Below are 13,762 nucleotides of genomic sequence, written 5' to 3'. Positions count from 1 at the left end.
GTTGCCCAAGGTTTCACTCAAGTGGAGGGACTTGACTTTGGTGAAACATATGTGCCGGTAGCAAGGTTAGAATCAATAAGAATATTAATTGCCTATGCTACTAATCATGATTTCAAGTTGTACCAAATGGATGTCAAGAGCGCATTTCTAAATGGACCACTACAAGAGTTGGTCTATGTGGAGCAACCGTCGGGGTTTGAAGATCCAAGGAAGCCCAACCATGTTTTTCTTCTGCACAAAGCGCTCTACGGGCTTAAACAAGCCCCTAGAGCTTGGTATGAATGTCTCAAAGATTTCCTACTTAAAAATGGTTTTGAGATAGGAAAAGCTGACTCTACCTTATTTACTTGCAAAGTTGATAATGAATTATTTGTGTGCCAAGTATATGTTGATGACATTATATTTGGTAGTACTAACGAGAAATTTTGTGAAGAATTTAGTAAGGTAATGACGAACAGGTTTGAGATGTCTATGATGGGTGAGCTCAAGTTCTTTCTTGGATTTCAAGTCAAGCAATTAAGGGAAGGAACGTTCTTGTGTCAAACCAAATACACTCAAGATATGTTGAAAAAATTTGGTGTGAGAAAGGCAAAACCCGTCAAGACTCCAATGGCATCAAATGGACATCTCGACCTTAATGAAGAAGGTAAATCGGTAGACCAAAAGCTATATAGATCAATGATAGGGTCACTGCTTTACTTATGTGCATCTAGACCTGATATAATGTTAAGTGTATGCATGTGTGCTCGTTTTCAAGCAAATCCAAAAGCATGTCATCTTGTAGTTGTTAAGAGAATCCTAAGATACTTAGTCCACACCCAAAATCTTGGCTTATGGTATCCTAAAGGCTCCTTTTCGATTTACTTGGCTATTCTGATTCAGATTATGCCGGTTGCAAAGTAGATCGAAAAAGCACTACTGGCACTTGCCAATTCCTTGGGCAGTCCTTAGTGTCATGGAGTTCCAAGAAACAAAATTGTGTTGCACTTTCACTGTAGAAGCTGAGTACATAGCAGCTGATGCATGTTGTGCATAGTTGTTATGGATGAAGCAAACCCTGAGAGACTTTGGTTGTGAGTTTAACAAAATTCCACTGCTGTGTGACAATGAGAGTGCTATTAAACTTTCAAACAATCTTGTGCAACACTCAAGAACTAAACATATCGGTATTAGACATCATTTCTTGAGAGACCATAAAGCTAAAGGAGATATCGAATTATTCCATGTAAGCACCGAAAATCAACTAGCCGATATCTTCACTAAACCTCTTGATGAGACTAGGTTTGTTTTCTAAGGAGTGAACTGAATATCTTGGATTCTCGAAACGTGTCTTAAGAAATAAAATTTGAATCATGATTGATTGGTATAAAGTTGTTTTTGTGAACAATATGAAGTTTGAAATCTTACTTTTATTGCCTAAAATATTCATATCATTAATATTGCTTGTATACTATGCCATATCTGGCTTCTTCTGAAATCTGGTTGAGTAAATCGGCTGAGTAAGCCACTCAACCAGATTTTCTCTGGTGAAAACCGGTTGAACCGGTTTTCTGCGTCTCGGTGTCTACGCTGTCAGTGCATCAGTAGTCTACGCAGTCAAACCTCTTTTTCTACGCATTTACTATGCGCGCTGCAGCAAAACCGGTTGAACCGGTTTTGGGCAGTCTGCCCAGCCGCCGTCGCCCCTTTTTCTCTCCTTTCCCCTCTACTTTCCCTCTCTCTCTCTCTCTCTCATTTCTTCCAGCCGCCGACGCCCTCATTTCTCTCTCCCTCTCTCACCTCCGCCCCTCAAATCCTTCCAAAAACCCACTAAATCTATCCAAAACTTCATGGAGATTATTGTGGATTCGATCCTCTCGGGCTCCTCCACCCTCTCTCCACTTCTCTTCGCGATTTTTGTGGACGGTTTCTCAGATCGAGGTATTGTTACATCTTCCCTATTTTTTGACTCGATCTATACATTTCTTGAATATCTTGAGATTACCTTCAAGGAGATTGTGTAGTTTAGGTGTATGGCACACTTAATTTGTTCTCATTGTCTCGAACATTGTTTTACGTTAAGTAGCTTGATATTGTTCATTGTAGCTAGACCGCTCATATGAACGGTTGAAGTGCATGCCCCATATTACACTTTTCTTTCCTCAAACATGTTCGCTAAACTCCTTGAACATCAATATCACTCTCACCATATGTATTTTGTTTGATCTTAACGATGGTTCGTCGTCGAAATCCATCCGTCGTTGAATCTGATTCCGATGACAGTTCCCCAGAAATTCATGAGGAGACTCCCCCTCGGTCCAGATCCAAGCGTGGGCGAGGATCGGGCAATGTCATGATGGGTGGTGAGGCCTCTGGGTCTCAAGGAACTCGTGGACGAATGGCTCGAAACCCTTCTAGTCGTTCTCGTCGTGCGACAAATCCTCAGGCCTGGGAGTCCATAAGTGATGACGAAGGAGGCAAAGATGATGTTGTTGACCTTCCTCCTGCTCATGCCCCCATCATCCAAGGATTGGTGCTACACAAAGCTCAGGCTTGTCGTTCCCCAAACAAAGAAATTATTGATTTCTGTGCCAGCGGAGGATCCGCTCTTCTACAAGACATGCGCTTTCAGAATCCTACCCTCCGAGTACGTGATGTCAAAATTGAAGGTAATCGCTTCTAGTTTCTACTTCATGTAGATTTTTACAATTCCGTCATTCTTCCAAAGAAGCACCAGCCCATTCTCCATCAACGCTTTATCAACTAGAGTGGGTGCGAAGGCATTGGGGATCCAGAGATGACATTGGCACTGAGGGCCTGTGAGCAAAAGAAAATGAAGAATATCATGACATTCCAATTTGATTGGAATGATGAGATTATTGCTCAGTTCGACTCTACTCTGTGGATCAAGCCTGCAAATGAGGAAAGTCCCTACAACTTTCCTTATCTAAACTTTTTTATTGAAGGAAGCTGGTACAAAGTGAGATACAGGAGATTTGCTCACATATTGGGATTCACTGATGATGATATTTCTGGAGATAAGATCAAGATCCATGATTTTCGCCCTCCCACCAGGGCTGAAGCCAAAGATCTTCACATTTCTGAGACTGATGAGTACTGGAAATCAACAAATTTGCTTAAGTACTATATGTACCTCAACTCTCTCTTCAGGATGACTCTCATTCCCAATGGGGGAAATCAAATTAACATCCTGGGTGAAAGTAAAGTTCTTCTCTCCTTCATGAAGCCCAATAGCACTAAGATTTTGAATGTCTTTGATATGATTTGGCAAGAAATTATTCATGCCTCTTGCTTTCCTCTCAAGGGATGTCTGCATGCCCCCTTCAACATGAAAATGATTGAAGTGGTCACCCAATTCAGATATGAAAAGGGCACCAGACATCTCTCCTATACCCCTTTCTGGATTGACCCCAATAATCCAGCAGGGCGGTTAAGGAAGGCTCCTGCAAGCTCTCGTGAGCAAGCTACAGTTGGTCCCTCTCGTCCTTCTCCTGGTCGTGGCTCCCCCACACCACGTGGTCATGGTCATGGTCGAGGTCGTGGTCGCGGCATGGGAGCAAGGTTGGCTCATGGGATAGCAGCTTTCTTCTCCATGTGCAGGAATATTTCTTCTGATGTTCATGAGCTGGCCAGGCGACAGCGGGAGACTGATGACAATCTCCGTCGTCAGTCTATATCTATGGGTATCCCTTTTGCTCCCCGCTCGCCTGACGTGCCTCTCCATGCACCTCTGCCAGAAATAAATGAATGGCATCAACAAACTTATGGAGTTCCATTCATGACGGTTGAAGATGAAGAAGTTGAAGATGAAGAATTCTTTGATGACAGGGATCAGTTTGTCCCGCCTCCCCACCAGGGGGATCCGGGTCCATCTTCATCGTATCCTCCCCCCCCAGGATCCTTCAGGCAGCACTCCTCCCCCTGCTAACCCTGGAGAGGAAAACTTTGCAGTCAATCTGGCGTCGCGATTCTTTGATCCCTCCCCTTCCTGGTGATTTGTGTTTGTTTCTCTTCTCCTGGTTTTTTGGTGCTCGTTGCCAAAAAGGGGGAGAAGGGTTGATGGCTTGGTAGCCCCAGGGGCTAAACACTTTTATTTATGTAATGAACACTATGGTCTGTAATAACTTTAGCATTTGTCTATGCTTGTGATGATGGCTTAGGGCCATGAACAATATTATGTGATGGTGATCATTATTGTAATAGCTAGTTTTTTTTATGATCCTCCTTATCCATCATATATTTTATGCTATGACATGATGAAATTGTGCGAGTATGTCATTTTACATCATCATATCTTATATAATATTGTTGCATCCCTTAATAAATTGTGTAATGTGTAGGCTATTCACTCTCTCCAAATATGTTGCATAATTGACATATCAAGTCAATATGAAGATCACAAAACTCATGCACATATTTAGGGGGAGTCACACATACACTAGTATTCACAATCTCGCAAGTGATTTTGTTTTTATCTCTACTCCAGTTTGTTTTGGCATCAATCACCAAAAAGGGGGAGATTGTAAGTGCAATCAACCCTGACTGAGGGTTTTGGTGATTAAATGACAAAACAAACTGAGCATCTAACAAGTTTGCTCCTAGTATGTATATTGTTATTCTACAGACAGGAGAAACACAGATTCTATAAGTACACAAATGGAAAAGCACAGCGGATTAAAATTCTCTCCAACGGCCACCAGCTTTTGGGGGCTCCTTTATATACCCCTCACACACTCTATCTCTTCATTCACTTCTGCCCTCTCCACAAATTCTTGGCTGACCAACTCTCAAACAAGAGCATTCAATCCACCTCTCACACCCAAAATCGCATCTCCTTCAATTGATTGAAGGACCCTTGGTGTGAGGTGAATTCGGTCTAACTCGTTGTTGATTTCATCTCGATTATCCCTTTCTCTTCATCTCTTGAGCTCATCGCAAACTTGAATTTGTGCGGATTTGTTACTCTTGGAACCTTGAGTTCCTTGTCGGATAGAGGTTGCTTGGGAGTCTCCAAATTTGTGGACGACCCCAAGAAGTTTGTATCACCCGCTCGTTGAGCTAAGTTGAGAAGAGATTGCCTTGACCTTGGTGGTCGGCTTGTGGAGGATTAGGGTTGGAAAAGACCCAGCCCTTTGTGGGCTCCTCAACGAGGAGTAGGACACCTTTATGGTGGTTGCCGAACCTCGGGTTAAATCATGTGTTCTTGGTGTGCTCTTGGAAAGTGCTTTAAATTGTTGGTTAGTTCATATTTGATTATATTGTGTGCAAATCGTGTGAAACCAATTCACATTGATTTGTCACCCATTTGAGTGGATTTTCTCTAGGGTAAGTCTTAAGCAAGAATCTCTCATTACTTTGTCACACTTGTTTAACTATTCATCTAATCTAAGTTGAACAGGTTCAAACATGTTCAGCTATAAACAAAATCAGTTGAACCAGTTTGCACCAGTGCAACTTGAATTTAACACTATCTCGAAGTTTTTAGTGAAAAATTTCAGGTGTAGCCTATTCACCCCTCTCTAGGCTACTTTCAGGAATACCCACTTGTTACCTACAACATTTTGGTTAGGACATGGAACTAAATGTTGGGCCTCATTCCTTGTGAAGTTGTTGAGCTCCTCTTGCATTGCCACCACCCAGTCTAGATCTCTAATTGAGAGCACTTAGAGGGGGGGTGAATAGGTGATCCTGTAAAAACTTAAAACTTATAGCCACAAAACTTATAGGCAAGTGTTAGCACAATAGAATCAAGTGGCTAAGAACCGAGCTCTTGTGAAACACAATAGTCACAAAGAAAACAAGCACAAGAGACACGATGATTTATCTCGTGGTTCGGCCAAGTATAACACTTGCCTACTCCATGTGGCGTCCCAATGGACGAGGGTTGCACTCAACCCCTTTCAAGTGATCCAATGATCCACTTGAATACCATAGTGTTTTTCTTTCTTTTACTCTTTCCCGTTTGCGAGGAATCTCCACAACTTGGAGCCTCTCGCCCTTACAATTGTTGATCACAAAGAAGCACGGAAGTAAGTATGGGAAGAGCAACACATGCAAGACTCAAAGCACGAGCACAATCACGCACACAAGCCACAACTTGAGCTCACAACACAACTCAAAGAGTTCTCTACTCAAATGGAGCTCAAGTCACTATCTCAAAGAATCGAATGCGCGAGAATGAAGTCTTGGTGCTTAGGAATGATCAATGAATGCTCGGATGACTCCTCCATGCGCCTAGGGGTCCCTTTTATAGCCCCAAGGCAGCTAGGAGCCGTTGGAGGCATTCTTGGAAGGCAATTCTTGCGTTCTGTCGGGTGGCGCACCGGACAGTCTGGTGCACCACCGGACATCCACTGTTCATTGTCAGGTGCGGATCTCCTTCCTAAAATGGCACAGCCGATCGTTGCAGAATTGTAGCCGTTGGCGCACCGGACACTGTCCGGCGCACACCGGACAGTCCGGTGCCCCCAGCCGACCGTTGGCTGGGGCCACGCGTCGCGCGCGGATTGCGCGGCCGACCGTTGCACTGGCGGCCGTTGGCTCACCGGACAGTCCCGTGCACCACCGGATAGTCCGGTGAATTATAGCTGTACGCCGCCGACGAATTCCCGAGAGTGGCTAGTTCGGCAGAGCCAGCTTGGCGCACCGGACACTGTCCGGTGCACCACCGGACACTGTCCGGTGCACCCAGACTGAGCATCCGTTGGCTGTCCACAGCCAACTTTTTCCAATCCTTTTCTTTTCCTGATTCTAGCACTTAGACAAATATATTAGTACACAAAAACCAATGTACTAAGTCTAGAATCATACCTTCTTGTTGATTTGCACTTCATTCCTCATTTGGCACATAATTACTCACTTAATATGTGTTGTGCACTTAATCACCAAAATATACTAGAAATGACCCAAGGGCACATTTCCCTTTCAATCTCCCCCTTTTTGGTGATTTATGCCAACACATCAAAAAGCAACATATGGAAGTGCAACATCAAGGCAATTGAGAACAAAAATAGTCTTTGACAAGATTTGACATATTTGGATCGTTCTTTTCCATCACTTGGTTTGTTTTTGCAAATCAAATTCATTTTCCTATCTCTAAGTTAAACACACATGTTTAGACACAAGGAGAGATAATCCAAGAGTAAAAATGATTAAGAGCCAAAAACTCCCCCTTTTCCCATAATCAAACATTCTCCCACAAGAGACCAAATTTTGATAGTAAGAGTTATTTTGACAAATCAAAAGTTCTACTCTTCTCTTTTTCAAAAATTTCACAAGTGGTAGCTGATCCATTTGCTTTGGCCTTATTTTCTCCCCCTTTGGCATTAAGCACAAAAATGGGATCAATATTGGCCCTTTAACCTCATTGCCTCACCAAAATTGTCACTTAAGAGCAAAAGGCAATAAGTGTATAGAGATGAACTTGGAGTTAAGTACCCTCTCATCGGAGTGCAGTGGAAGTCTTTCATGGTCCAAGTCCACCTTTCCCTTTCAATCCACTTTTGAGACTAAAACAAATAAACTCAAACACAAGGTTAGTCTCAAAGTGTCAAGTTGTAGCTTGCCTCCCCCTAAATAAGTGCATCACTTGCAAATGGACTTGTGAGGTCCGGGGGTCATGGGTACAACTTGAGCACTACAAATGAACAAAATCGATTGAAATGCATAAATTACATGATCAAAGGAATAAAACACATGTATGCTATAGATCAATCCAAGTTTCGCGAATCTAAGACATTTAGCTCACTACGCAGCCTGCAAAAGGTCTTCTCATCTAAAGGCTTGGTAAAGATATCGGCTAGCTGGTTCTCGGTGCTAACATAAAACACTTCGATATCTCTCTTTTGCTGGTGGTCTCTCAAAAAGTGATGTCGGATGTCCATGTGCTTAGTGTGGTTGTGTTCAACAGGATTATCCGCCATGCAGATTGCACTCTCATTATCACATAGGAGTGGGACTTTGCTCAGATTGTAGCCAAAGTCCCGGAGGGTTTGCCTCATCCAAAGTAGTTGCGCGCAACACTGTCCTGCGGCAACGTACTCGGCCTCAGCGGTGGATAGGGCAACAGAAGTTTGTTTCTTTGAACTCCAAGACACCAGGGACCTTCCTAGGAATTGGCACGTCCCTGATGGACTCTTCCTATCAACCTTGCATCCAGCATAATCGGAGTCTGAGTATCCAATCAAGTCAAAGGTAGACCCCTTTGGATACCAGACCCTGAAGCAAGGCGTAGCAACTAAATATCTAAGTATTCGCTTAATAGCCACTAGGTGGCATTCCCTTGGATCGGATTGAAATCTAGCACACATGCATACGCTAAGCATAATATCCGGTCTACTAGCACATAAATAAAGCAAGGATCCTATCATAGACCGGTATGCCTTTTGATCGACGGACTTACCTCTTTTGTTGAGGTCGACATGTCCGTCGGTTCCCATTGGAGTCTTTGCGGGCTTAGCGTCCTTCATCCTGAACCGCTTGAGCAAGTCTTGCGTGTACTTCGTTTGAGAGATGAAGGTGCCGTCCTTGAGTTGCTTCACTTGAAACCCAAGGAAGTAGTTCAACTCGCCCATCATAGACATCTCGAATTTCTGTGTCATCACCCTGCTAAACTCTTCACAAGACTTTAGGTTAGTAGAACCAAATATTATATCATCGACATAAATTTGGCATACAAATAGATCACCATCACAAGTCTTAGTGAAAAGAGTTGGATCGGCTTTCCCAACCTTGAAAGCATTAGCAATTAGAAAATCTCTAAGGCATTCATACCATGCTCTTAGGGCTTGCTTAAGTCCATAGAGCGCCTTAGAGAGCTTACACACGTGGTCGGGGTACCGTTCATCCTCAAAGCCAGGGGGTTGCTCCACGTACACCTCCTCCTTGATTGGCCCGTTGAGGAAAGCGCTCTTCACATCCATTTGGAACAACCTGAAAGAATGGTGAGCGGCATAGGCTAACAAAATGCGAATAGACTCTAGCCTAGCCACAGGAGCAAAAGTCTCCTCAAAGTCCAAACCTGCGACTTGGGCATAACCTTTTGCCACAAGTCGAGCCTTGTTCCTTGTCACCACCCTGTGCTCGTCTTGCTTGTTGCGGAACACCCACTTGGTTCCCACAACGTTTTGCTTGGGACGTGGCACCAGGGTCCAAACTTCATTTCGCTTGAAGTTATTGAGCTCTTCCTACATGGCCAACACCCAGTCCGGATCTAGCAAGGCCTCTTCTACCCTGAAAGGCTCAATAGAAGAGACAAACGAGTAATGCTCACAAAAATTAGCTAATCTAGAGCGAGTAGTTACTCCCTTGCTTATATCACCCAAAATCTGGTCGACGGGATGATTCCGTTGAATCGTCGCTCGGACTTGAGTTGGAGGGGCCTGTGGTGCTTCTTCCTCCATAACTTGATCATCTTGTGCTCCCCCTTGATCACACGCCTCTTCTTGATGAACCTGTTCATCATCTTGAGTTGGGGGGTGCACCATTGTTGAGGAAGAAGGTTGATCTTGCTCTTTTTGTTCCTGTGGTCGCACATCTCCAATCGCCATGGTGCGTATTGCGGCCGTTGGAACATCATCTTCATCTACATCATCAAGATCAACTTGCTCTCTTGGAGAGCCATTAGTCTCATCAAATACAACGTCGCTAGAGACTTCAACCAAACCCGATGATTTGTTGAAGACTCTATACGTTTTTGTATTTGAGTCATAACCTAGCAAAAACCCTTCTACAGCTTTGGGAGCAAATTTAGAATTTCTACCTTTCTTCACTAGAATATAACATTTACTCCCAAATACATGAAAGTATGACACGTTGGGTTTGTTACCGGTTAGAAGTTCGTACGACGTCTTCTTGAGGAGGCGATGAAGGTAGACCCGGTTTATGGCGTGGCAAGCCATGTTCACAGCTTCCGACCAAAACCGCTCGGGCGTCTTGAATTCTCCAAGCATCATCCTCACGATGTCTATGAGCGTCCTGTTCTTCCTTTCTACCACACCATTTTGCTGAGGTGTGTAGGGAGCGGAGAATTCGTGCTTGATTCCTTCCTCCTCAAGATACTCCTCCACTTGAAGGTTCTTGAACTCGGATCCGTTGTCGCTTCTTATCTTTTTCACCTTGAGCTCAAACTCATTTTGAGCTCTCCTTAGGAAGCGCTTAAGGGTCCCTTGGGTTTCTGTTTTATCCTGCAAAAAGAATACCCAAGTGAAGCGGGAAAAATCATCAACAATAACAAGACCATACTTGCTTCCCCCGATGCTGAGGTAGGCGACGGGTTCGAAGAGGTCCATGTGAAGTAGCTCCAAAGGTCTTGATGTGGTCATCACATTCTTGCTATGATGAGAACTTCCCACCTGTTTACCTGCTTGACAAGCTGCACAAGGTCTATATTTTTCGAAAGTTACATGGGTTAGACCTAACACATGTTCTCCCTTTAGAAGTTTATGAAGGTTCTTCATCCCAACATGTGCTAGACGGCGATGCCACAGCCAGCCCATGCTAGTCTTAGCGATTAAGCATGCATCTAGAACAGCCTCTTCCTTCAAAAAATCAACTAAATAAAGTTTGTCGTCTAGTACACCCTTAAAAGCTAATGAACCATCACTCCTTCTAAAGATAGACACATCTACATTGGTAAATAAGCAATTGTAACCCATATTACATAGTTGACTAACGGATAACAAGTTATACCCGAGCGATTCAACTAAGAACACATTAGATATGGAATGCTCGGAAGAAATAGCTATTTTTCCTAGTCCTTTAACCTTGCCTTGATTCCCGTCTCCAAAGATGATCAAATCTTGGGAATCTTTGTTCTTGACGTAGGAGGTGAACATCTTCTTCTCCCCCGTCATGTGGTTTGTGCATCCGCTGTTGATAATCTAGCTTGAGCCCCCGGATGCATAAACCTGCAAGGCAAATTAGGCTTGGGTTTTAGGTACCCAACTCTTGTTGGGTCCTACAAGGTTAGTAACAATAGTCTTAGGGACCCAAATGCAAGTTTTATCTCCCTTGCATTTTGCCCCCAATTTCCTAGCAACCACTTTCTTATTTTTACATGAAAGTACAAAATCAGTGTTGCAGGCATGAAAAACAGTAGCAGATTTATTTTGCATTTTCTTAGGCACATGATGAACAACATTGTTTCTAGGCATATTTCTACTATGCACAAAGGAAGAACTTGAAATAATCATGGCATGTGAATCATAAGCATTATAACTCCTATTATGATGAGCATTCCTAGAAAATTGTCTATCATAAATAAATGCATGATTCCTTTGACTACTACTAGCCATAGGAGCATTCCCTTTTTCCTTGTTGAAAATGGGAGCCCTTTGGCTTGTTAAGTTCTTGGCTTCCCTCTTAAAGCCAAGCCCATCCTTAATTGAGGGGTGTCTACCAACAGTGTAGGCATCCCTAGCAAATTTTAATTTTTCAAAATCACTTTTGCAAGTCTTAAGTTGAGCATTAAGACTTGCTACTTCATCATTTAATTTAGAAATAGAAATTAAATGTTCATCACAAGCATCAACATTAAAATCCTTGCATCTATTGCAAATTACAACATGCTCTACACAAGGACTAGATTTATTAACTACCTCTAGCTTAGCATTTAAATTATCATTCAAAATCTTCAAGCTAGAAATAGATTCCTTGCAGATAGATAATTCAGAGGATAGTAATTCATTCTTTTTAATCTCTAAGGCAAGAGACTTTTAAACACTAACAAATTTGTCATGTTCCTCATACAAGATGTCCTCTTGCCTCTCTAGCAGTCTATCTTTTTCATTCAATGCATCAATCAACTCATTAATCTTTTCTACTTTAGCTCTATCTAATCCTTTGAACAAGCTAGTGTAATCTACTTCATCGTCACTAGAATCCTCATCACTAGAAGTAGAGTACTTAGAAGTTTCTTTAGCGTTTACCTTCTTCTGCTTTGCCATTAGGCAAGTATGGCTCTCGTTGGGGAAGAGCGACAATTTGTTGAAGGCCGAGGCGGCGAGTCCTTCGTCGTCGGAGTCGGACGAAGAACAATCTGAGTCCCACTCTTTGCCAAGGTGTGCTTCGCCCTTCGCCTTTCTTGTAAACCTTCTTGTTCTCTCTCTTCCCATGTCTTTCATCTCCCTGGTCACTTTCATTATCGGGACATTGAGCAATAAAATGACATGTCTTACCGCACTTGAAGCAGGAACACTTTCCCTTTGCCTTGTTCTTGTTTGAGTACTCCTTGCGTCCCTTCAATGCGGTCTTGAAGCGCTTGATAATGAGGGCCATTTCATCCTTATTTAGCCCGGCCGCCTCAACTTGCGCCACCTTGCTAGGTAGCGCCTCCCTGCTACTTGTTGCTTTGAGAGCAACCGTTTGAGGCTCGTAGATAGGCATTGGACCATTCAATGCTTCATCAACGTATCTTGCTTCCTTGATCATCATACGCCCGCTTACGAACTTTCCGAGTATTTCCTCGGGCGTCATCTTGGTGTACCTAGGATTTTCACGGATAGAATTCACAAGATGAGGATCAAGTACAGTGAAGGACCTGAGAATAAGTCGGACGACGTCGTGGTTCGTCCATCTCGTGCTTCCATAGCTCCTGATCTTGTTGACCAGGGTCTTGAGCCTGTTGTACGTTTGGGTTGGCTCCTCCCCCTGATCATTGCGAACCTTCCTAGTTCGCCTTCCACCAACTCCATTTTGGTGATCATGGTGGCGTCATTCCCCACATGAGAAATCTTGAGGGTGTCCCAAGTTTGCTTGGCATTATCCAAGTCGCTCACCTTGTGGTACTCGTCCCTGCACAAGGATGCTAGCAAAACAGTGGTAGCTTGTGCATTTTTATGGATTTGCTCATTAATGAAAATAGGATTGTCAGTACTATCAAAAAGCATTCCGTTTTCAACGATCTCCCAAATACTTGGATGGAGAGAGAATAGGTGACTACGCATTTTGTGACTCCAAAATGAGTAGTCTTCTCCATCAAAGTGCGGAGGTTTCCCAAGTGGGATCGAAAGTAAATGAGCATTGGAGTTAGACGGAATATGAGAATAGTCAAAAGAAAAGTTTGAGTTAACCGTTTTCTTTTTCTCGTCGTCGTCGTCTCTTTGGGAAGAGGAAGACTCGTCGCTGTCGTAGTAGACTATCTTCTTGATGCGCCTCTTCTTCTTCCCGTCCTTCTTGTGACTTGAGCCAGAGTCAGTGGGCTTATCGTCTCTTGGCTCGTTGAAGACGGATTCCTTCTCCTTATCGTTGACCACCATCCCCTTTCCCTTAGGATCCATCTCTTCGGGCGATTAGTCCCTTTCATGAAGAGAACGACTCCGATACCAATTGAGAGCACCTAGAGGGGGGGTGAATAGGTGATCCTGTAAAAACTTAAAACTTATAGCCACAAAACTTGGTTAAGTGTTAGCACAATAGAATCAAGTGGCTAAGAACCGAGCTCTTGTGAAACACAATAGTCACAAAGAAAACAAGCACAAGAGACACGATGATTTATCCCGTGGTTCGGCCAAGTATAACACTTGCCTACTCCATGTTGTGGTGTCCCAATGGATGAGGGTTGCACTCAACCCCTTTCAAGTGATCCAATGATCCACTTGAATACCACGATGTTTTTCTTTCTTTTACTCTTTCCCGTTTGCGAGGAATCTCCACAACTTGGAGCCTCTCGCCCTTACAATTGTTGATCACAAAGAAGCACGAAAGTAAGTATGGGAAGAGCAACACACGCAAGACTCAAAGCTCAAGCACAATCACGCACACA

This window comes from Zea mays, chromosome 4 (genome assembly GCF_902167145.1).
Source record: "Zea mays cultivar B73 chromosome 4, Zm-B73-REFERENCE-NAM-5.0, whole genome shotgun sequence".
NCBI classification, from domain to species: Eukaryota; Viridiplantae; Streptophyta; class Magnoliopsida; order Poales; family Poaceae; genus Zea; species Zea mays.
Note: the sequence above shows the minus strand (reverse complement) of the source record.